Raw genomic sequence first — 26,148 nt, forward strand, 5'->3', positions numbered from 1 at the left:
CTTTCAGAAAAGATTATTCGCGTTACGCGGTTTTTCTTTGATGTGTGCGTGTTATGTTAACACACGAGGTTGTTACAAGCAAGCAATGAATGGTGTTTTTGGATGGTGTTCACGACACGTTCTAACAGTAGAAACAACAGATTTATGATGCATTTTGTGTCGTTTATTCCACACATTATATAGTATCAAAAGCAGCGACATGACAAATTTCAATTTGGTACAACGAACAGAACATGATTTACATGAATTATTACATTTTTTTAACTTAATTAGAATTGCTGATGCAACATCGGCACAGTGGACGATGTCGATTTCTTGCCTCTCCAGCCTCATCTTCAAATTGGCGATCTTGCGGTCGACTTCTGAGTATTTCTTCTTCTTGGGAGGTCTCTTCTGAACTGCTTCGTACTGCGCTCTAAATTTCCGAGGACTTCTTTGGAAAGGAAGGTAATCATCTCGAAAATGTTGGGATGTGCCTTTCACGTGATCTTCAGTCGACTGTGCCATCCCTCCAGGTAGTTGTTTGTACGTGGCCCATCATTGTTGAAGTGGTTCCACTGGTTGATGTGGAGATCGCACTCGATCCACTTGCTGGTCATGTAGTCTGCAAGTCTTTGACATCTTTCATCGTCTGGAACGCGCTCCATTAGGTCAAGGAAGTAGTCTTCAACCTTAAGATAAAAATGTAATCCTGTCAGTTTCACACATTAACATGCATATTGAATATATTACACATTAACATGTATATTACGTATATCAAGTTAATAGAGTCTAATCTAACGGTCTGGTTACTACTTACATTGCCAACAGGAATGAGTGGCATTATTGCACACTGCTTGACGAACTTTGTAATCTCTGGTCTGTCAGTATAGTCTTTCTGCATGTTGCACTGTTGGGTCTTCCGCCATACACACTGGGCAAAGTGGAAGAAGCATCCCTTCCATGTGGCACGAGGAAACCGCGATATGGCAGCATTCCTGGCAGCGACTTCGAAGTCCATCTGATGAAAATAAATTAAAATTTATTATGATTTTTAAAGTTTATTTTGACCCCAAATGTCTAAAGGTCGGCGTAACGTGAAGACACCATTTGGACACATTCTGTGCTTTAAATCAATCAAAAACACTAAATTGAAAGTCAAAAATTACCTGAAATGTACTTTGTCAACCACTCTCTCCGTCCACCATGCTTCCTACTCTGACCCGCCACCTGCAGTCCAGGCAGTCAGGTAACGCCCAATTCGGGCCTTGGCGTCAGTGATCAATTGAAATTTTTTGAAATAGTTCGCGCTGCATTGCTAAAAGTGGCAATAAGTGTAGGCAATTCATAGTCTTTGTGCTGTATCATAATGTTTTTATGGACATTTAACTGTTGAATATACATGTGTATGTATTACAAATAAATTTCGTTGTTATTTATGAAAAGAAGTATAAAATATTGTTATGTTGGTAAAATTTGTTTCAGGATGTTAAAGTAAAAAAATCCACAAAGAGGAATCAATGGCAGTGGGTGGGCTTTTCTGACTCTTTGCGATCTTCTGGCGTAATGAAGAGTTTCTTCACTGTGGGTCTTCCACCCTTTTCTAGAAGATTCTCCTTAATCATTATTTCTCTGAAATAATTTCGGAAATAAATGTCACTATTTTCCTAATAAACACAAAAAATAATCTGTGTATGTGTGTGTGTGCGTGTGCGTGTGCGTGCGTGCGTCAGAGTCAGAGAAAATGGCGTCGTGCCACTGCTATACATCTGGATCTAACACGTGATTTTGTCCAGGCCTGTCAGGTGGGGGGTGCAAGGGCTTGCCTCTAAATGCTTGCTTATTCTAAGCCAAGATCTCCACCCTGCTATCTCCGGCGACAGGGAATTGTCAGTAGCTCATCACCAACTGGCATCAGTATGTTGGTTTTCATCTGTTATACAAAATTATTGATTATAGAAGCCTACTTGGAGATCAGAGGATCTGATGCAAGTGATCCCCATCAGATGGCCACACCGGGGTATCAATGAGTCCCACAGGTATTTCACATGTTGTGATATACTATAAATTTTACAAACTTTTATAATCAATTTAAAACACATTATGTAGGTTTAATGAACCGCAAATATGCATATATTAATGTTTTCATTTTCTTCCAGCTTAACAAACGCGTTCCAATTAACAATGAAACGATTCATTTAATGAAACCCACACATCTTTCGCAAACTCAGGCTGCACCAATTTCAACAACCTCGCATGTTAGTACCCAAACTCCTGAACCGCTTCCAACACTGTATGGTCAACTTCAAACCCCAAACATCTACTTCTATCACTTACCCCGCGTCAAGAACTCCCACGGTTGAAACCACAACTGACATCACAAAAAGGTCCAACAAAAGACGTAAACAAAAACAAAGCAGTCATAACCAAACTATTTGTCCTATTTGTGACAGTTTATATGGGTGCACTGTGGACAATAATGCCAAGTGGATTGGTTGTGACTAAAAGGAAACCTTTTGCAATTATTGGGTGCATTGGGAATGCATCGGGATTTACGTCAGGAAAGTGGCTGATTTACAAAACATCACCTATCTATGCCCAGAGCATAACAAAATTGAAAGGTGTAAATAAAATGAAGATTATTAATATGATTTTGGTTATTTTGTCCCAACAAAGTTTTTTTGTGCATAATACTTGTTTTTATATTAAAAACATCCATTAGAATCGGATTCGAACTCGTATTCCCTTCACCCGCAGTCAGCGACGTTACCAAATGAGCTAAACTGCACATGTGAATGGAGCAGAATTAAAAGTACATACTTAAACTTACTTAAAACATTATTTAACTTTACAGACGTAGGTCATTTTAAAACATTCCACAGACTTTTGCGTACAATTTAAGTGATTGGTTTATGGCCCCATGTAGTTTTATCTGACCATCACGTCGAAAGCGTGTTGCGGATCAAGGAAATACGCTTTAAATAAATCAAGTTAAAATCTAAATATATACTTTTTCAAAAGAAGTTAAGAAGACTATGGTTAATTAGTCAAGGCTGATTGTATTGCAAACTACAATCTTATAAATGTGGGTGTTCTATAACTTGTTTTTGGTAGTGTATGATGTTACAGTATGTCATACTAATGTCCGTAAATATTCATTTTGACATTTGCTGTACGATCAATTTGAATTGTGTCTCTTGTTTTATGCACATCTACAAGTATATGTACTTGCATATAGTAATTTGATAAACACCGCTGTGAGTGAGTGAGAATGGTTTCACGTCGCTTTTAACAATAATCCAGCAATATCTCGTCGGGGAACGCCAGAAATGGGCTTCACACATTGTACCCATGTGGGGAATCGAACTGGGGCTTCGGCGTGGAGAGAGAACGCTTTAACCACTACGCTATCCCACTGCCCCATATCGCTTTGGCGTTATCACAGTTGATATGTGTACATGTGTAAACTACACATATGGAGAGACATCCTAATTAGTGTGGCCACAGAGTTGACGTTGATAACAATATGAAGTGCATTACTATGATTATCTATAACATATGTTAAATCAGCTACCATTGTAATATTTTATGTAAATATATTAAGTTTAGTTTTGTCATAATTATATATGTGAGTGTGTGTGTGTTTGTGTGTGTGTCTGACTCATTGTCTGTGTATATATACCTAATATATATCTAATTGATCTGTATTCAGAAGGGAAACATAACTGTGTAAATGTATAACTTTTTTTCTGCATGATGTACATGCATCTTTATCAATGCAGTTGTGATCCCGCAATCGGACGAACACACATTAGGGCTTCAACTTTAAATCTGATGACCGACAAAATAATTCTTTGGACGTTACAAACAATACAAACAGTGGCTGATAATACTGACAATTATTTGTCAATATATGATCTATATGTAAATCATTATTTGTGCCAGTTCAATTAAACCTTTAAAGTTTCAGTTTTAAGATTGATAAAAGAATGTGTGTGTGTATGTGTGTGTGTTTTATGAACAAAATGAAAATATGAACAGTGACTATTCTGTTGTAGTCTGTGAATCTTGCTTATTTACTACACTACAAGAAAATAAACACGTGTGTATACAAACTGAACGCGATAACATTATGTACATGTATCCATATGTAACATATTTATCTACTACAAGGTGTTGAACAAATCTAATTATAACAGGCAAAATAGCGGTGATAGTTATAGGAATGGATCATTGAATATCCGTAAAAAACGTTTTAATGTATTGCATTATGGGAAATATCGCTTTCTCACTCGATCTATTGCTTTATCGTTTTTTTGCTTTCTCGCTCTATCCCTCTTATTCTCTCTATTGCTTTATCGTTTTCTCACTTTCTGGCTCTATTGCTTTCTCTAATGACTAACCATATATAATTATAGGAGGCAAAATAGCGGTGATAGTTATAGGAATGGATCACTGAATATTAGTAAACACCGTTTTAATGTATGGCATTATGGTAAATATCGCTTTTTCGCTCTATCGAATTTTTGCTTTCTCACACTATCCCTTTCTCTCTCTATCTCTCTATCACTTTCTCACTTTCTGGCTCTATCGCTTTCTCTAATGACTAACTATATATAATTATAAGCGGCAAAATAGCGGTGATAGTTATAGGAATGGATCACTGAATATTAGTAAACACCGTTTTAATGTATGGCATTATGGGAAATATCGCTTTTCGCTCTATCGATTTTTTGCTTTCTCAAACTATCCCTTTCTCTCTCTATCTCTCTATCACTTTCTCACTATCTCTCTATCGCTTTCTCTAATGACTAACCATAATCATATGAAAGAATCGGGTGTTCGTTTTGAATAGTATGTACTGTAAATCTTTAAATTAACTAAAGAGTTAATTATCAATGCAAACATTGAGAGTAGACTTTATTAATTAAACTTTGTATTTATGTCTCAGTAATGTGTCTGATTGGAGTATTCATTTTAAACTTTCGGCATCTTGTACTAGTGGCTAGCTCTGTAAAAATGGCATAAGTCCGGATTAATATGAGCAGACATACATGCACATACACACACACGTGCATACACGTCGCTGTAAAAGTGCAATAATCTTGGACGCAACGTTAAACTCCATTTCACTTAAAAAGACTTAATCAAATAAAAAACCTACTTATTTATACTTGGCAAACGTATTTGTACTGAATATCGTTTGTGAAGTCATATGGGAAGATTAGATTGGGAAGGAAATTAGTTTTCAGCCCCACTCACACTAGCCATTGACGAAACATGGTGCATGTCCCTTGCCGATCTCAAACCCTTCAAGATTACATTTCAATCGCAGGTTATCGCCAGCCATACTGCCACCGCCTTTACAAACAGTATCCTGGCTTGTGTCCAGTGAACAAAGTCAGTTGTAGACAACGTCCGCATAGAAAATATGCAAACCACGTTTACGGTAGCTGGTCAAAGGGAGGCAACTCTGTTTGCAGATATTATGCCAGCAAATGAAAAGTACTGAAGTTTTTATAACGAGACCTGGATACTGTGGGAAAATGATTACAGTATTTTCCTGTTTTCCATCAAGCAAATTTGTTCTTCATCTCATTTACATGATAGGGTGAAAGTTTGATCTTTTGATGTGGTCCAAGCCCATTTCACAGTCACAACCATTGTATCTGTAACCTATTGTTCAAGTAATGAGAATGGTAGAGAAAACGTATACGCTCACTTATGCTATTTCTAAACAGAGGGACGGTTTGGATATTTGAAACCATGTACAACGTGAAGGTTTTGTAGCACTGTGATCACTGGTGAAGATGAACAGTTCCAAGTTTTCAGGTGATCGTCACATCCCATTGGCACATTTTCTATATTTGACTATACTTGATGCACCGCACACGCATCAGGGAAAATAAAGACAGAAGACGTTTGCCGAGCAACAGAGTACCTGCTTCTGTTAATGTTCGTAGTTGTGGAGTCACTTTGTGCTTGAGGCATTGGCTTCGCCACGACTACGACGGGGTTCCATTCTCAACATGAATAATGTTTAAGATAATTATTGGTGCCCCTCCCGTGATATGGAATTAATAAATGAAACTGACTAAAAATTACATCAACAAAATGTTGAACATTGATTGCTTACAAGCCATTGGTTGATGTCATTATTCTGGTCCTGCTGTGTATTATGGTTCAAGTCGTGCTGCAGTGTGACAGTTAACTTGTGTGTGTAGACAGTAAACCATGAAATCAGTCTTCAGCGGGCGGACGGGGACAGATGTCAGTGATTCCGGATTTTCGGACTGCCGTTGGAAGGCAGGTTTCAGTGAAAGGAAAACCTGAGGTCACATTATGAATATGTTCTGATTACTGACTTAAATAATCTGTTCTTTATTCAATTTAATTTAGAAAGTATGTGAATATCTGAGTATTTTATCATTGCTATGACTGTGAGGTGGAGGTATTTGAATTCGTCAGGGATATTTGTACAGATAATAGCGACAAAATCCTTTCCAAAATCACCAGAAATCTCTTCTGAAAGCTGATTCCATTTTACGATATTAAGACTTTATTATAAGCATTACTACGTACTTACATTATTTCTTAGAGATATTTCACATGGAAAATCGAATACGTAGCATTCTAAATTCAATAAATATACAACGTCAACGCCTGAGAATAACCAATCTTGATTATCCACCGAAACACATTCCATTGGGCGTAAAAGGCATAGTGATGAAAACTATAGGAATGGATTACTGAAAATCATTCAGTCTGATGACACCATGTCTCCCGAAAGTGTACGCATGTCCTGCCAAACCGGTAGGAGCCGCCATTGGTACAATTTGACTCCACCTGTTCTTGAGGTAAACTTGCAAATGCAGAAAGGAACAAAGGAACAATGATTTGATAAATATATATATTTCCCAAACATGATGACTGATTATATGCCCCCCGTTTACTGATCGCTGTAAAGTAGAAGTGAGATTACAATATCTCTGAACAAGGTTAAAATGTATGACGATAGTCATGTTCAAAATGATAAAAACAAGTTTCATTTCTTGTAATATTTCTCCGACCGAGGTTCAATTACATTGACAAGGAGGGCCGTCACTGCAGGATGTTGAGAATGTTCTCCCATTCGATCTCCCTTTACTTTTCCAGAGTTCATTGACCAGGACCATATAGGTGGCTGAACTGCCATTACACTGAACATCCATTTAGTGAGCATAATCAAGATCTGCATATACATTGAACATGGGTGTGCAACTCTGCCCTGTTGGACAGCCACAATGCTTAGCCCAAGTTCAGTCCCGATAGACTCAAATCCCCTCCGAATATGTCTCGCAACAAGTCCGAGATCTCGTGGAGTTACAGGAGTCTTAAGTCTCTCGTTCACACGGCGTGTTGAACCTACACACAAATCTGTATTACGTGATGTAGCACCAATTCTACCACAAAGGCTCACATAAACAGGTTTCTTTCTGTTTTACAATATCTCAAATACTCATCAATATTCTTAATAAGCATTACAAAATAAAACAATCGAAATTGGCCTATGTCCTCCCATATTCATTTATGTCATCATAATAATGAGTAAAATATGTTAATAGTTACACTGAACACATTTGATACTAGTATATTACAAAATTCCTGAAATGAAATTATCAAATTATAATAAAAGAAATTCTCACAAAATTCTCAATTTAATGTGGGGATTTAACACACCTCTCCTTATGATCTGCTTGATCCAGTACTCGATCAGGAGACCGTCTGAGACCAGTATCACTTCGGGCTTTCCTCTCACATTAAGCTGTCACGCCGTGATATAACTGGAATACTGTTAAAAGCGGCGTTGAACCTCAACTCACTCACTCACACACTCTGGAGATTTAATTAGAAAGGAAATTAGATTCAGCCCCACTCACACCCGACATTGACGCAACATGGTGATTGTCCCTTGCCGATCTCAAATTATCAAGATTTCATTTCAATTACATGTTATCGCAAGCCGTACTGCTCGCTATTACAAACATTATCCTTTCTTGTATCCAGTCAACGAAGTCAGTTGTAGACAATGTCAGGGATAGAAAAGGTTGAATAATGCATACCACGTTTACGGTAGCTGGTCAAAGGGAGGCAACTCTGTTTTCAGATACTATGTCAGCATTTGACGAGACCTGGATACTGTGGGTAAAATGCTTACAGGCGTATTGTCAATAGAGGCATCACCTGTAGCTGTTCATACTGGGCTAAAATGACTTTGTTTTCTGAATGTGGCAAATGTACGTAATATTGACGCAAGGTATAATGAAATGAAGTGCACTGATGTTTGAACGGCTTTAAATGTTCTGTTTTGGGTTGAACTCATTTTCCAGAATGGAAATAGTATTTTCCTGTTTTAAATCATACCATGAAGCAAATTTGTTCTTCACCTCATGTACATGAAATTTTGATCTTTTGATCACCACAACCATTGTACCTGTTACCTATTGTTCAGGTTGTGAGAAAGGGAGAGAAAACGTATACGCTTACTTATGCTATGTCTAGTGATATAAACAGAGGGACGGTTTGAATATTTGAAACGATGTACAATATGAAGGTTGTATAGCACTGTGATCGAACTACGAATTACAAATATGTTCTGATTACTGACTTGAATAATCAGTTTTTTATTCAAATTTAATTTAGAAAGTATGTAAATTTCTGAGTAATTAATCATTGCTATCACTGTGAGGTGGAGGTATTTGAATTCGTCAGAGATGTTTGTATGGATAAGAGCGACAAAACCCTTTTCATAATCACAAGAAATCTCTGTGGTAAGCCGACTCCATTTTACGATCATGAATTTATTAAAAGCATCACTATGAACTGTCATTATTTACGTGAGATATTTCACATGTAAAATCGAATCCGTAGCATTCTAAATTCAATAAATATAAAATGTCAGCGCCAGAGAATAACCAGTCTTGGATATCCACCGAAACAGATTCCATTGGGCGTAAAAGGCAAAATAGGGGGGAAAACTATAGGAATCGATTACTGATAATCACTGATGACACCACGTCTTCCGAAAGTGTACGCATGTCCTGCCCAACCGGTAGGAGCCGCCATTGGTACAATCTGACTCCACGTGTTCTTGGGGTAAACTTGCAAATGCAGAAAACACAAAGAAACACTGATTTGATAAATACATTTATTTCATAAAAATAGTGACTGATGATATGCCCCCTGTTTACTGATTGCTGTATAGTAGACCTGAGATTACAATATTTCGGAACAAGGTAAAAAGGAATGGTCGAAATGATAAAAACAGAGTTTGTTTTCATTTTTGTGTAATATTTCTTCTACCAAGGTGCAATTACACTGACAAGGAGGACCGTCACCGCAGGATGTTGAGAATGTCCTCCCATTCGATCGTGTCCATAGTGCTTTGACCAGGTCCAGATAGGTGGCCGAACTGCCATTACACTGCTTCCATTTAGTAAACATAATCAAGATCTGCATATGCACTGAACATGGGTGTGCAACTCTGCCCTGTTCGATAGCCACAACGCTGAGCCCAAGTTCAATCCCGACAGACTCAAAGCTGATACCGATATGTCTCGCAACAAGTCCGAGATCTCGTTGAGTTACAGGAGTCTTCAGTCTCTCGTTCACACGGCGTGTTGAACCTACACAGAAATCTGTATTACTTGATGTAACACCAATTCTACTACAAAGGCTCACATCAACAGGTTTCTTTCCGTTTTGTATGATTGACATGTGGTATCGAATTATCCTTTAGTTACCTCCAATACTCATCGATATTCCAAATAAGCAATACAAATTGACAGAAAAAGAAGTTGCACATATCCTCCTATATACATATATGTCATCATAATAACGATTAAAATATGTTAATAGTTATGCTGAACACATGGCATATATTACCAAATTTCTGAAATGAAATCTTCAAATCATGATAAAGAATGTCGCACAAAATTATCAGTTTAATATGGGCAGTTATAAGTAACGCACCTCTGCTTATGATCTGTTGGATGTAATACTCGATCAGCTCGTTGCTTGACTGGTGCATTCTCTAGAACGAAAAACACACACTTTCAATTGTGTGTTATATGAAATGATGGAGTATTAGTATTTCCTGAAAGGCTTTGAACTCAAATACAGTATTATTCGTCAGGTTGGATGAAACTTCCACATTACAACACTTGGTAACGTACCACCACTGAATTTGGAATGATAAACAGAGACAATGTCTGCCGGAACAGTAGTGAGTATATAAAGACTTTGAACAGTATTTTCGTTACCTTATATCCACTATTTAGCATACAGAATGCCACTTGTTTAGTGTTAAATGATGTGTACATATATTACTACCATTAGTGTACGTTAATGAACATATCTAAAAGGGAGTTATTAAGACGTACCTGATACTGAAGTCCGGAGAAGCACGAGGCAATATTTTCCATTCTGCCTATACGTATGACACTGACGTACACTACTCTGTTTGTTCAACTGATCTGACTGAATCAAGAGCTCTAAGCTATATGTGAGCACTGCGGGAAGCCCCTACACAAGAGGGGACACTACTTCACTTTCTCTCGCGATTGCTTCAATCAAAGATTTAGGAATTTCTGATTTTCGGATTTTCGGATATCCAAACTGATATGAAGGCAGAGTGGTGTGTAGTGGTGTAAGAGATTATAATAGACCTATATGGGGTCATACCTCTTGGATTTTAAGTTTGTTGTCACATACTATGACCAACCATAAAGAGGAAATAATATTTCAGCAGTGTCGATAACTGACGCGTGGGTCACAAAAGCAACAAGAGTATGGCGCTTACACATGGTTACGATGGTTTCTGAAGTAGGAGTGTTGTCGCCAATACAATCTATTACTGTAGTGTATAGATGAGAGAGCAGTCACAACTTCACTGAGATGCCTCTCTCCACTACGTCCAGCTGTTCAGTCAATAACCAAGCCATCCCGTTCAAGGTGCCATGACTTATATGTTAGTCTTGCAACGAAGACACTAGACACGGGAATATTGTCACAAAAATAGTTTATTAAAAAGGATAATAGGTATCAATCTAAATAAGTATCTAGAAATCATGACAATATCTGTGATAATGCAAGACAAAACTAAATACATGTTGTGTACATAAGGTGTGGTACATTGTGGGTACTGGGTGACCTGGTCGACGTGTAGGATATATGTGGGCGTTGTTTTGGCATTGATATGGAATACCGGCTAGCATAAATAGGTAGCATGTTTAAGGAACATATTGCTGTCTACAGCTATTTTCTATATATTTTAGGCTTTGTAAACTGCAATTAGCAGCCTAAAAACTGAAAGAACAAGACCATAGAATGGATCAGAACTTGATGTTAGACGTGTCAGCAATACGAAAATGTCCATGATTGGACTATAATCATGATTGGATCTTCTTCAGCTGTAGTCAAGTCGTCCACACGGACAGACGGACACACTATCATACCTCTTCCAAATGTCCACTGCAAGGTCCACGTATCATGAATTTTTTTGACAATAATTTCACATACATTCTAATCGTTGACTTTCTTTGTTCCTACGCCTTGTAAAACATCTTTCAAACGCAGGTAATGTGATGATCAACAACATTTCTATTAACAGTTCGTTCGTTACATCAATTTCAGTTTCCGGAATTTCAGATGGCTAATGACAGAAGAACCCAATTAGTTATCACTTGCCCATTCTTCCCCGTGAGGGGCGGTAGGGTAGTCCAGTGGTTACAGTGTTCGCTCGTCACGCCTAAGACCCGGGTTCGAATCCTCACATGGGTTCAATGTGTGAAGCCCATTTCTGGTGCCCACCGCCGTGATATTGCTAAAATATTGCTAAAAGCTGCGTAAACATTACACCATCACTCATTCTCTCTTCCCCGTGTACATATGAGGCAGAGTGACTAGTTGTTTCGAAGGACGGATGGATAATTAGCAGTTGCTCAACTTTAATGTCTCACTGGGATGATAATTGTAATAATGTGGTCTCCAGCTAGAGCTGCACTACAGCGTGTCTATTGCTGTTGATATGTAGAATATCTGTGAAACAACTGAACATGTATGTTAAGCTAGGGCAGATAAAATGTGTAGCTCTGAAGCCCAGATGACAGTAAATCATGCATGCTGACGGTATCTTATATAATTAGTGTGAAACGTAGCATGCAGAAAATGTAATCTTCGATTCGCTGATGTTATTATTCGGTCGCTCAGGAAAGATAAATTTCGTTGCACAGACCAAAACTAAGCACCCACCCATCGTCAGCTACACAGAATTATAATTCTACTACATTTGTTACATGTAGGTTACAGTCAACGTCGCATATCATATCACACACGAGGTGAAGAAACGATATATATATCCTGTTACTATATATGACATTTGTTCCTTTCTCAATACCAGCTTATCATCAGTTGGTGTGTAGCATTGTAAAGGAATGACATTTGGAAACACACGTACTTGACCTCATGGAATACAATTCTTCTAGATATTTTCATTCATACTCAGTGGTTATAGGCTGCTTATCAAATCTTCTCAATGTCAACACCACGTGGAGTAAGCTGTCTACTTCAGACGCCGTAAAAGCGTGTTTGATCATAGTATTGAGACGAGAGACGCCATATTATTACCAATAAAACTCGTATATATGATTTGTTTCTTTTGTATATATGTGTGATGAGGTTTTATTTTACTCGAAAAGCGTAAATTCGTGTGGGATAACACACAATATGTTGATGTTGAGCAGTATATCAATCAATATAAGTTATGGTGTATCAATTAATTGTCTCCTATCATGGGAATCCGGTAAAGTGGACAGGCACACTGACACGTATGCAGGATTTCTGCACTTTCCTCACTTTCTCCAGTAATAATGATGATATTAGTGTTAGATTGTCAGATGTTTTCCTGTCGTTTCCGGAGTGAATGAACGTTTCAATTTCATTCGAAAATATGACGCAATTTTGCATACTCTCACTGCAGATACTAATCTATCTATCGAACTAGGGACTATTCTGGTTTGTCTGAAATGGGGGTTGTCTGTGGGCACTACGCAATAAAACGAAACGAAACGAAACACACTTCGGGCAGCTATATGGCAGATAGTTCATGCAAGATGTGAACAAGACAATCCGACAATCCGACATAGCATATGACGTTTCGTTTGTTTGTCAAAATCAGTTCATAACACTGTGGTTGAGACAAGCAGTTAGTTCTAGGTAGGATACGGACCTCATGTTATACTACTCATCAGGCCTTTAGTACAGGCTGGCCCCTGAGGTATATATGAAAACTAAGTGGTATTAAATGTAATGGAGATGAAGGAAACTCCCTTACAAACAACATGAAGGTTTATCTGAAAGCATACGACGCCGTTGGGTTCGGATGACACCAACACAGCTGAATGACCAACTCTGACCACCTGATTCGCTCCAGTCAGCTCTTGCAGCAATCATAGGATACTGGTGCCTTATTCATCACCGGATTATACACAGGGCAGATGTAATGTAGTATAATCACATGATCATCATCAGTAGCATAAGCTGGGACGCTTGGAACTACTAGCAGTGAGTCGACAGTGTTGTTGTTATTTTAGGTGTGCACTACGAATGACACACTAAGTCGATGGTGATTGGAGAATGTTTAGTATGGCATCCATTTCGAGCGTACATCTACCTCTGTATCTCCACAACGCTCTGACGAGCACAAGGCCAGTGGCAGATCTGCCATTCCTCTCCTTCCACTTGGTGAGCATGTGTAAGGTCTGCATATAAAGTGAAGTTGGGTGTGAAACTTTGCCTTGTTCGATCACCACAAGATTGAGTCCAAGTTCGATTCCAATAGATTCAAACCCGATCCCAATATGATTTGCCACCAGGCTGACACCTTTCTGAGAAACAGGGATTCTCAGTCTTTCCTCATTTACAGGGCCTACAAAACAAATTAACATCACGTTTTATGATTTAAAAAATGTGAATGAAAATTATAGATGAGTTTGCGTTTTGAGTAATTTTGTTTTTGTCTTTTCAAACTTACATTTTAACAAACACTTTACAAATCAGAACAGATACGGAAAGTATGTTGCGAGACATAGTACATCTTAATATATGCAGAGGAGAATACATATTCTCTCCACGTCTACAGTATAGCATATGTGTACTTAAGATATTATGCGACGTTCATATTGCATATTTAACATAATCAAATTGATCAAGATGAAAAGGACATATTGAATGACATTAAATAAGCGAACCTGTCAATGTGACCAATGGATTATATGAACGGATCATCTGGGTGTGTGGCTGGTGAAGTCTCTGGAAGGGAGATGTTTATACCATCACATGTCATGTATAAAATTAAATGTTGCAAGCTTATGTCATATATACTTTTCGTGCTGTCATACACACACACACACACACACACACACACACACACACACACACACACACACACACACACACACACACACACACGCACGCACGCACGCACGCACGCACGCACGCACGCACACACACACACACACCCACACACGCATACACGCACACACACACGCACGCGCGCACGCACGTACACACACACACACAGAAATAAAGACAGACTGTATAAGACGATGCAACCACAAACGTGCACATCGACATGCAAACAATGAGCTCGTTAGTTTCTAATAATTAAAGTTTACCTACCCGATACCCAAATCCGGACCAGCATGACACATAATTCCCCATTGTCGGCTCTGTACATACGTTTTACCCTCTGCTTTACTGATCTGCTGTCCGTTCAATCGCTTGCTCTTTATATGTAGGCTTTGTGAAGGGGATTTCCCTAAACTTGTCGACAAAAATTACTGTTGCAGATAAGCGGCCGCGAGTTTATCGACGGGCGTTTATTGAAGCAAGACGCGAGAACGCGAGGTCTTTCCCAGGGTGTAGCAACTAAGAAGACTGAGAGGTAATGCATGCTATACATCATAAATCCGAAAATCCGACTTGTTGTACATTCACTACACAATGTCAACTAGTTAGCGGAAACGTCTTTAGGCTGTGTGTGTGTGTGTGTTTTTGGTTTTGTGTTGTTGTTTTTTGGTGTGTTTTGTGTGTGTGTGTGTGTGTGTGTGTGTGTGTGTGTGTGTGTGTGTGTGTGTGTGTGTGTGTGTGTGTGTGTGTGTGTGTGTGTGTGTGTGTGTGTGTGTGTGTGTGTGTGTGTGTGATGAGTCAGTTCGCATTGAGAGCTCAGTGGGATATAACAACATAGCGAAGAGCTTCACTTGAACTGATTGTGAAGGCGGAACATTCTGCTGTTTGATTGACCTCGATGTGAACAGACAGCAGTTGAATCATCTCACATCTACTCCCTACACATCAAGTTGTGATTAAAGTGACATGCGTGATAATAGAGGAATATCTGCTATACTCTCATCCTGTTGAATTGAATGTACTGGTTACAAAGAGGAATATAGAAAATGGCTATAGTGTACAACAATGTCACATTATCCCAAATAGACTCAATATATTATGTTTTAGATATGATACTGACGTTACAGTTGATGAAGTGTTATTATTAAATAACTGACAATTGAATAACTATTCTGAAATGCATTGATATTTTTGAATGGACATGTGAATAAATCCAGTTGAAACAGAGAATCTCTGATTGACTGTGTCGGATTTTCGGACTAGCTAAGTCACAAGACAAGTAAACGTTCTTGTCGTCTCTTGATTGACTTGCCGATCGACTACGCCTGTCCTATATTTTTTTTTATCGAAAAGTACAGCATGAGTAGTATTTCATTTTAGTTGTTTTCATAATTATATTGTAGGTATTTTACATGAGTAAAATTTTAAACTCCCCCTTTTGACAATGTTATTGACCCAGGGGGTAAAAAGCACTTAACATCCACGTTAGTGTTCGTGGATATAATGTTAGTATTATGTGACGTACATTAGTGTAGAAATAGTACAAACTATACAAACATCTCGTTCTAGTGATGTTTCAAAGTGAATGTCACGTGGAACAATATGCCTTCAGCTTCGACTTATGTCATCTACATTTCCCTGTTGCTTATGTACTTAAACACATGCACATATCATTCAAATGTCCTGGAAAGACACATTTTTCTTACAATTAAGCTTAAATTCAATCAAGATTCGGCATCACAGGCCTGATCAAGTCATCCCAGAAATAGGAAATAAGGTAATCTTTTTACTAAATATGACATGCTACCTGTCAAAATCATTTGCAATTCTATCCCTTATAATTACTATGACCTTTACAGGGAGATTTCACACCTCCTTACTCACTTACTTAAATGGATCGGGTGGTCATGCTTGGTGACTTGGTTGACAGCGTGGAGTAGTAACCCGACGACGTGAGTCATTGCTCATGATAGTGATCCCTGGATTCTTTGGTCGAGACTCGAATCTTTACAGGCCACCGTGATATGTCAAGAGTATAGCTGGTAGCGGCATTTGGCATACATACAGATAAAATAGTGTATGTGTGTGTGTGTGTGTGTGTGTGTGTGTGTGTGTGTGTGTGTGTGTGTGTGTGTGTGTGTGTGTGTGTTCGTGTGTTCGTGTTTGTGTGTGTGTTTGAACGAACAAAAGACAAACAACAACTTCAACATTTTCATGAAGATGTTTCTGCAGAATGTTTCCTTCGCAAAACTGAAATTTGAAAAGGATCATATGTTTTTATATCCAGGAAATACTTAATGGGGCAAATTTTACGAGTTGAATGGCGTGAAAGCATGAATAGCTGCATAAGAGGAAAAATAGTGGTGGTGTGGATTGGCATACAGGAGAAATGAGACAAGCATGCTGTTAACCAAAGTAAATCGTCTCGTGCACCAATACACGTGAATGTGTTTGCTTTTCAATAGTACATAATATGATATGAACTTATACACATTAGCAGGTCATTTTGCGTTGAGAGCTCAATGGGATATAACAACATAGCAAAGAACTTCACTTGAACTGATTGCGAAAGCGGAACCTTCTACTGTTTAATTGACCTCGATGTGTACGTACAGCAGTTGAATCATCTCACATCTATTTCCTATACATCAAGTTTTGATAAAAGCGACATGGGTAATAATAAAGGAATATCTTCTAATATTTTCCTCCTATTCAATTTAATGTACTGGTTACAAAGGAATATCTGGGTAATAATAAAGGAATATCTGCAAATATATCGTCCTGTTCAATTAAATGTACTGGTTACAGAGAGAAATATCGAAAAATGGTTACAGTATACACCAATGTCACATTAGCCAAATAGACTCAACATAATATGTTTTAGATATGGTACTGAGGTAACGGTGCTGCAGTGCGCATTGGTTATTGCAGAGCATGTGTCGGATCTTAAATAACTGACAATTGAATAACTATTTTGAAATGCATTGATATTTTTTAATGGAATTTTGACATGTGTTATTATTAAATAACTGACAATTGAATAACTATTCTGAAATGCATTGATATTTTTGAATAGATGCGTGAATAAATCCAGTTGGAACGGAGAATCTCTGATTGACTGTGTCGGATTTTCGGACTAGCTACGTCACAATCGCCGCCGACAAGTAAACGTTCTTGTCGTCTCTTGTACCGGGTCTCGACTACTTCTGTCCTATACCCTGAAGCTGACATTGTTTTGTCGAAAAGGTACAAAGTAAATAGTATTTCATTTCAATGGTTTTCATAGTTAGAGTGCAGGTATTTTACATGAAGTAACATTTTAAACTCCCGCTTTTGACAATGTTATTGAACCCAAGGGATAAAATGCATATGTGACATACATTAGTGTAGAAATGGGACAAACTATACAAACATCTCGTTCTAGTGATGTTTCAAAGTGAATGTCACGTGGAATAATATGCCTTAAGCTTCAACTCATGTCATCCATATTTCCCTGTTGCTTATGTACTTAAACGCATGTGCATATCATTAAATTTCCTGGAAACACACATTTTTCTTACAACTAAGCTAAACTTAAATCAAGGTTCGGCATCATAGGCCTGATCAAGTCATTCCAGAAGTAGGAAATTAGGTAGATTGTTTTACGAAATATGACATGCTGCCTGTCAAAGTGATTTTCAATTCTATCCCATACTATGACCTTTACAGGGAGATTTCACACCTCCTTACTCACTTACTTAAATGGATCGGGTGGTCATGTTTTTTGACTTGGTTGACAGCGTGAAGTGGTAACCCGACGACGTGAATCATTGCTCATGATAGTGATCCCTGGATTCTTTGGTCGAGACTCGATACTTTACAGGCCACCGTGATATGTCAGGAGTATTGCTGGTGGCGGCATTTGGCAACAACAAACAGCTTACATCTTTTATGAATTTTATGAGTTTGGCGGGTGCATCTGGTAGAGCATTACATGCTAATCATTCTGTGGAATACCTGGTGTCATCACTGATATCCAGTGATCCATTCATATACTTTTCATCACTATTTCATCTTTTCTATGCATAAAAATGTGACAGTGTTTCAGGCTTCTCTATTATTGAGAATATGACTTGTATGTTTGTCATTCGAATACTTTGTCAAGATATTTGTAGAATGTAGGGGAGCATATTATTGAATACATAAAATCGGATTTTCGAAACAACTAGATTTGTCACCCCTACAACTCTGTTGCAATGGTGCATAGATATGAATGCAGTCACTAATTGTCCAAATGTTTTATGGTAAAAGTGTAGAAGACTGGATAGGATAGCCATTTCCTTGTCTGTGACGGGTGCCACCAGTGGGACAGGATACCTTTTTGCGAACTTCTGATATCATCTCTATTTGATTTCATACCTGAGAACCACTACCACCCATAACCAGTATTTGCAAACTTCCAACCAGGACTATAATACAGCTACTATAGAAAGTAGAACACTGATTGTCGTCCATAATCAATCAGCAAAATTCTACGACCGACAAACCCTTGTGAAATTGTTCAAAAGAAGAGACAACAAATAAACAGTACACTCGGAACAACATAACACAAATCATTTGATTGTTCAATCGTGACCGGACATTGTAGAGTCAAATCGTTATGTGAGACGCAATTATGTCTCCGGATTTTCGGATTACGGATGACGTTTAGGGCGCATGTAATCATCCCTCGCTAGTTCATCCTCAAATCAAAAAGACAGAAAGACAAGTTATTACAAAAGGCATCACAGCTATTTATTAAAAGCATTTATTCTCAACACATACAAATAAAATCACAATGTCTTACAAACGGAAAATAAAATAATGTTCAAATGAAGAGTGTTCAGTGTGCAACTTGAGGAAACAGAAAATCAATCAGATCAGTCAGGATCCCAATTTATGTACAAAAGCCTCAGTGAACCTACCATCTCGACTCGATATTTCAAAGCGGGATCCCAATGAATCAATAATAACTGTACACGAGAAGAGTGTTCGGTGCAGCGCTCGTATATGAGAGAACATAAATGTAGACATGATTTCTCTGTATGTAGTCGGGGAAACTCAGTGAAGCATTACTTATATACCCACTCGTGTATTCACAGTGTAATGCAAGACAGCGTCATGTGCCTACAGCTCTCCGACTTGATTACACAGACACAGTGGACGGTCCCCGAAGGATGTTGAGAATGTCCTCCCACTCAATGGTACACCTGTCATTGCATCTCCACAGTGCTCTGACAAGGACCAGGCTGGTTGCAGTTCTGCCGTTCTTCTCCTTCCACTTTGTAAGCATGTGCACAACCTGCATGTATAGTGAATACGGGTGTGCAAACGTGACTTGTTCGATAACCACGAGAGTAAGTCCAAGTTCGATGCCAACAGACTCGAACCCGATCCCGATTTGACTTGCAACAAGGCTGAGATCTCTTCCAGATACAGGAGTATCCAACATCTCGTCATTTACAGCATATGCTTGGTTCCAGTGTGTTGGCCCTACAAAAGTCATATCACAATTAGGTCTCAATAAACTACCTATTTACTTGTGTTCATTTTGTTTGACAGATGTTACAACATTCAGTTCACATTCATTATCCAAATAAGCTTCACTAAACAAAAAAATAGGGTACATACATAAAGAAACGTAAAAAGAAGTCATTTGGTAAACATAGAACTAAACTTCCTGAAACATAATAAGACAAGCAGATTGTTTAAATTCAATAAAACTAAAACATCAAACTTAAAGGCGACTATGCTTGTTGTAAGAGGCGACTAACGGGATCGGGATCGGGATCGGGATGTTTGTTGCATGTCATCGTATCCCAATTGCGTAGATCGATACTCATGATGTTAATCACTGGATTGTCTGGTCCAGACTAACGGGATCGGGATCGGGATCGGGATCGGGATGTTTGTTGCATGTCATCGTATCCCAATTGCGTAGATCGATACTCATGATGTTAATCACTGGATTGTCTGGTCCAGACTAACGGGATCGGGATCGGGATCGGGATCGGGATGTTTGTTGCATGTCATCGTATCCCAATTGCGTAGATCGATACTCATGATGTTAATCACTGGATTGTCTGGTCCAGACTAACGGGATCGGGATCGGGATCGGGATCGGGATCGGGATGTTTGTTGCATGTCATCGTATCCCAATTGCGTAGATCGATACTCATGATGTTAATCACTGGATTGTCTGGTCCAGACTAACGGGATCGGGATCGGGATCGGGATGTTTGTTGCATGTCATCGTATCCCAATTGCGTAGATCGATACTCATGATGTTAATCACTGGATTGTCTGGTCCAGACTAACGGGATCGGGATCGGGATCGGGATGTTTGTTGCATGTCATCGTATCCCAATTGCGTAGATCGATACTCATGATGTTAATCACTGGATTGTCTGGTCCAGACTAACGGGATCGGGATCGGGATGTTTGTTGCATGTCATCGTATCCCAATTGCGTAGATCGATACTCATGATGTTAATCACTGGATTGTCTGGTCCAGACTAACGGGATCGGGATCGGGATCGGGATGTTTGTTGCATGTCATCGTATCCCAATTGCGTAGATCGATACTCATGATGTTAATCACTGGATTGTCTGGTCCAGACTAACGGGATCGGGATCGGGATCGGGATGTTTGTTGCATGTCATCGTATCCCAATTGCGTAGATCGATACTCATGATGTTAATCACTGGATTGTCTGGTCCAGACTCGATTATTTACAGATTGCCGTCATATAGCTGGAATATTGCTGAGTGCGACTTTAAACGACAAACAAACACAAAACAACCAAACAAATAACAAACAATGTGATTTAACGTACATGTAACTCTCTCTGTCAGATTGGGTTCATTTTGGCAGTTTATCGCGTTCTCTGTGGTGGACAGCCTCTGGAATCGAATAAACACAGTTTCAAACACGATTGATAGCTACACCATCATAGCAAAAAAAAAACAAGGATCTTCCATGATCTAAACAAGACAATGCATTGACAAATTCACTTGAACATGTACACACGCATTATAAACATTGTCACGCTAATGTTCGAATAGGGAAAGCACGTGAAATATGCCTATGACTGTATACATAACATCTTGACCCACCTGATATCGGGATATTGGCCAGCATGAAACAATATTACCCATGCTGTCTGTAATTATGCCTCTACTTCACACATGTGTATCCCACAGCCAGCTGACACAAACTGATAGTGTCGACTGTTCTGACAGTCTTCATATAGCAGCAGCATAAGGGGATTCCCCTACTTGTTGACAAGATGTAGTGTGGTGCATTGTCAGTCACAGGCATATGCTACAGTCAACTTACAACCGATTTTCGGATCGCATATCGCGGATTTCGGATTTTAGGATTTCATATCAGGCTGATGGGTATGGGTAAAACAGGCCGGTGATGATGCAGGTGATGGGACGAGAAGTAGTCCTTGTTCAGGTGTAGCAAATAATAAACCTGTTTATGTTACCTTATGTTCAGTGAAATCAGATTGTAATTTGATATTGGGATGGTTTTATATCCAAGTGGTTGACGCGTTGGCACAACACAACGAAGATCCAGTTAAAATTCCCATCATGGGAACAATGTGTGACGTCATGTGTCTCTCGCCGTGATTGCTGGAATGTAAGCAGGGTAAAACTGTACCACTCACTGAAATAATTATTAATTGTATAAGGCTTCGTGTGATACAAGCGATTATTGTAATTAGCTTGAAGAGCGGCAACGGTGATTGGGATTGTTAAAGGTTGTGTTTACTTGGATAATAATTCAGTTCACTTGTTCATTCGACTCCTTCATCAGCTCAGGTGTAGATGAACCTGTCGTTCTCTTTTTCCTTATCAGCAATACACAGTAAACAACCCAGCTAACACACGACGTTGTCACAACGTTGTGGAAAGGTTGTGGATTGGTAACGTCGTGAAATAACGTTGTCACCACGTTATTATGACGTCAACGTGCAACGTTATTTCACAACGTTATAACAACGTTGCACATTCACGTTGTGAAAACGTTGTGCATCGGACATCGCACAACGTTTTGTAACAACGTTTCTGAAACGTCGGTGAAACGTTATAAAGTTTGCTTCTTGATAGTCATAAAGGAATAGAACTGCTTTATCAAAATCAACATGAATTTGTCAGAATACCAAGGCAGTAATGCATTACCTTTCTGTATATTCGGCATTTGAATTTTCATCTCTTAATACTAAAATTTCCAGAACGTAATTGCGTATCTCTATTACAACGTTAGTATTACGTTACATTGTAACGTTATTCCACAACGTAACAACAACGTTGCAAATTAACGTTGTGATAACGTTATGCTTTGGACATTACAACACTTTTTGTAAATGATGTTTAGGAAACCACTTGTAGATCTACCATCTCGTAGTTTTATTTTTTTTAAACATATATATCTATGAACGAAGTTATCTGTCTACTAAATGTTGTCTAAAGCAAAATTACAGTTAAAAACACATTGGCGCGCATTTTTTGCGGCGTGAGAGCGACTGCTGAAAAGTTTAGCCTGTTGCCTCGTGAAGTGACGTCAAAATGACGTCACATTGTCGCGGAAGATTTGTTGTCACCAGCCATCTTAGTTCAAACTCACTCTGGATATATTACAACCAAGTGATTGTGCAGCAACGGGAACTGGACAGATGATCTGTGAATTCGGATAAGGTAAGTTATTTTTCAAAAGCAGTCTCCGCTTGTTGATATGTTTCTGTACATGCAGATAGTCAAATGATTTAAATGTATCGTATTATTCAGAAGTGGCGGGGTTTAGAATGCAGTTTGCCGGTCACTTTCACTGAGCTGAGCGTCAGTGTTGATAGTAATATTTGATACACAGAACGTGATGTATATAGAGGTGAAGGAAGCCCATGACGTTTTACCATATTATTATTTTATGGATACCAAGGGTAATTACCGAGGGCAAGCAGTAGGTATATGTTTGACCAGAATTCAGTCTGGCGGCGTTTGGTGGTCGTCATATTATGTTCGGGTCTAACGTATGCATCGCCTACTGACCACTGACAGTTATCGCCATTTCTTCCGTGTTATTTCTGAAATCTGAAAGTTTACATGTACTAATAATCTGAAACAATGTGGCTCATTCAGGCCATGGGAAAGGTTGAGTAGATTTCTCTTATACAGCGAAGAGAGGGAATCAAAACAATGGAAGTATTTTCAGATCGACTCTCTGTAGGCTGCTAGTTATAGCCCTAGTCTAAAGGGCTCAATGATGTTATGAAAAATTGTATTTTCGGGAAGAGACAGAAACATACTTGTTGTTCCCGAAAAGGCCCAATCAGCACTGACTGAAGTAGCCTAAATGTCGATCATCTGGTTGTTGGTGCTGTCTATAAATTTTATTTGAGCAAGGCGCTTATCATGTGTATTTTTAATATTTCAAAAAACAAAGAATCAATTCATCATTTTTCGATAACTAGATCTATGTCCGACTCCCTTCTAATGAAAACGAGCAATAGTAAAACGAGTCTCGTCGCGCGCTATAACGGGGTGTTTGCGGTATTGTTCTCGCTGGTGATGATAAGCTAGTCGATAATCAAAAGTTAAATACCACCAAACATTGTCAGTGATTTGGTCATCGTTTGTTGATTATTAAGGTGAGATAAGTGTAGATCTAGTCAGTGTGCACCAATGAAAAATACAATGGAATTGATAGCAACCATATTCGTTCGGTTTTCGATCTCCGTATGTTGCCCGGTAGGCTACCATACTACAGAATGATATTTAACGATATTGAACTGTATTATGTTAATAAACGTAGTAAGTATATGATACTTGGTTCTCTGAAACGTTTTGGCAATGAGAGAGAATAAAATGGTGACCGAAACCTGAACGAGTAAGTTCCAGTGCTAGCTACGAAATCGTACTGTAGCTAGATCTATATAAACAGCGCTGCGATGAAGATGTGAGTCGTAATTAGCTACAATGCCTGTCAAATATATCTGTTCCCGTTTGGATTCCGGTTTAGAAAAGGTCCCCAACAAACCATGTTTGTTCTAACATGATTGTGTGTCACTGTACTCTGACAGAGGTTGTGAGACGTGGCTCACTATAACAATCACTGGTTTGTCAGACCGGTGTATATGTAAAACCAAATTACATTAGGTGTTTTTTTTATGATGGTACTCATAATTTTGTTACTTATATCTGTAGCCTGAGTTTATTTCCGATCGGACCTTATACATGAAGACTTTAGATTTACAGTTTTCCTAAATTTTAGGCAATTATACAATGTATGTTATCTTTTTGTTTAGACTACAGATCTAAATGTATGCTTATTGAATATAGTTTTAGTTTTGACTTTTTTAATATGTTTTCGTTGCAGCAAGGGGGAAAATGTTACACGACCATTCCAGGAGATAGAATCAAGAATGTTGAATCATTGAGGAACACACCAAATAAACCCTGGGCTGTGAATTATGTTAACGTAAGTACAATTGTTTACAGTTACATTCCGTTGTCTATATCCATGTTAATTGGTGTTGTTTTTTTAGCTTGAAATGAATGCTAAGAATGTAGATCTATTTATATAAATCTATGCTCGTACCACGTTTTGTATTCAACCTGATTCTTGATGTCTCTGAATGAATGTTAAAATTTGTTTCCATCAGTCACTTGAATTATACATTATTGTTTGAATATTGATAAAACCTTATCTCCAAATGAAGGTTTCTCGTCATATGAAATCTTTCATATACCTGCCCGAGATTTATTAAGCTGTTTGTATTTCAGGGAAGTGGAAGTGAACACAAAAGAAAGAAGATTCTGGCATTCAATAATTTCGAAAAGTGTATAAATTTTCTATAATCTAAAAATAATAAAATGTCAACGCAAATGTGTCTTGGAGTTCTTTGTTGAATGGTGACTTCGCATGACTGAAAGTTGAAGTATACTATATGGACTTGATTAGAGACCGACCATTTAATATTCAAGGAGGTGGGGACTTGGATTTTTTCTATGGAGATTACATATGTTTTCGGTCACAGCTACAAAAGCAGATATATGATTTTCTTTAACTCTATGAGCCTGAAGATGAGCACCTTGTATCTAGTTCTATGGCATTTTTTTGTGGCAGGCATTTTTTTCACCAGTCTGAATCGTAATTATTTTTGTCAAGAATTTTCGGTGACAATATATTTTTTCGATAATATTCCAGGACCCGACCCTCCCCAGAAAATATCACATGGTCAACCCCTTACATTGTCTGCCATTCTTTTTTTTGTTTCTTTCAGTACAAGCCTAAAGGGTAACGGTGTCTGACTTTGTTATAGTCAAATCATGTATCCAGTTAACAGCTCAGTGGTGTTTTTACATTTTGAACATTGTTAGCAAAACACGATCTAACTCACTGTTAGTCGGGCTATTCGACGCCCTGGTTTCAAAATATTGGTAAAAGGTATCTCGAATCATACACATTCACGTGACTAAAGCATATTCTAAAACATTTTTTGGGGTTGTTTTTACAACATTTTAGTGTGGATAGTCACAACCGTATTTCATCCTTGTAACACAAAGTTATTTCACGTCGTGACAACGTCCGTGGTAGTACACGGAATAACGTTGTAGGGACGCATTATTATAACATTGCCACAACGTAAATTACAACATAACCACAACGTCAAATACAACGTTCCCTCAACGTAA

General features: G+C 38.4%; 1 long non-coding RNA gene across 1 annotated transcript; it reads left to right on the top strand.

Annotated features, from left to right (window-relative positions):
• Positions 1-22,332: 22,332 nt before the first annotated feature.
• On the top strand, positions 22,333-25,799 carry LOC125377887. Its single transcript, XR_007219859.1, has 3 exons — positions 22,333-23,151; positions 24,830-24,931; positions 25,237-25,799. It is a non-coding gene; the product is annotated as an uncharacterized LOC125377887 (long non-coding RNA).
• Positions 25,800-26,148: the final 349 nt, after the last annotated feature.

The sequence above is a fragment of the Haliotis rufescens genome, unplaced genomic scaffold (assembly GCF_023055435.1).
Source record: "Haliotis rufescens isolate VD_foot unplaced genomic scaffold, xgHalRufe1.0.p SCAF_103, whole genome shotgun sequence".
Taxonomy (NCBI): Eukaryota; Metazoa; Mollusca; class Gastropoda; order Lepetellida; family Haliotidae; genus Haliotis; species Haliotis rufescens.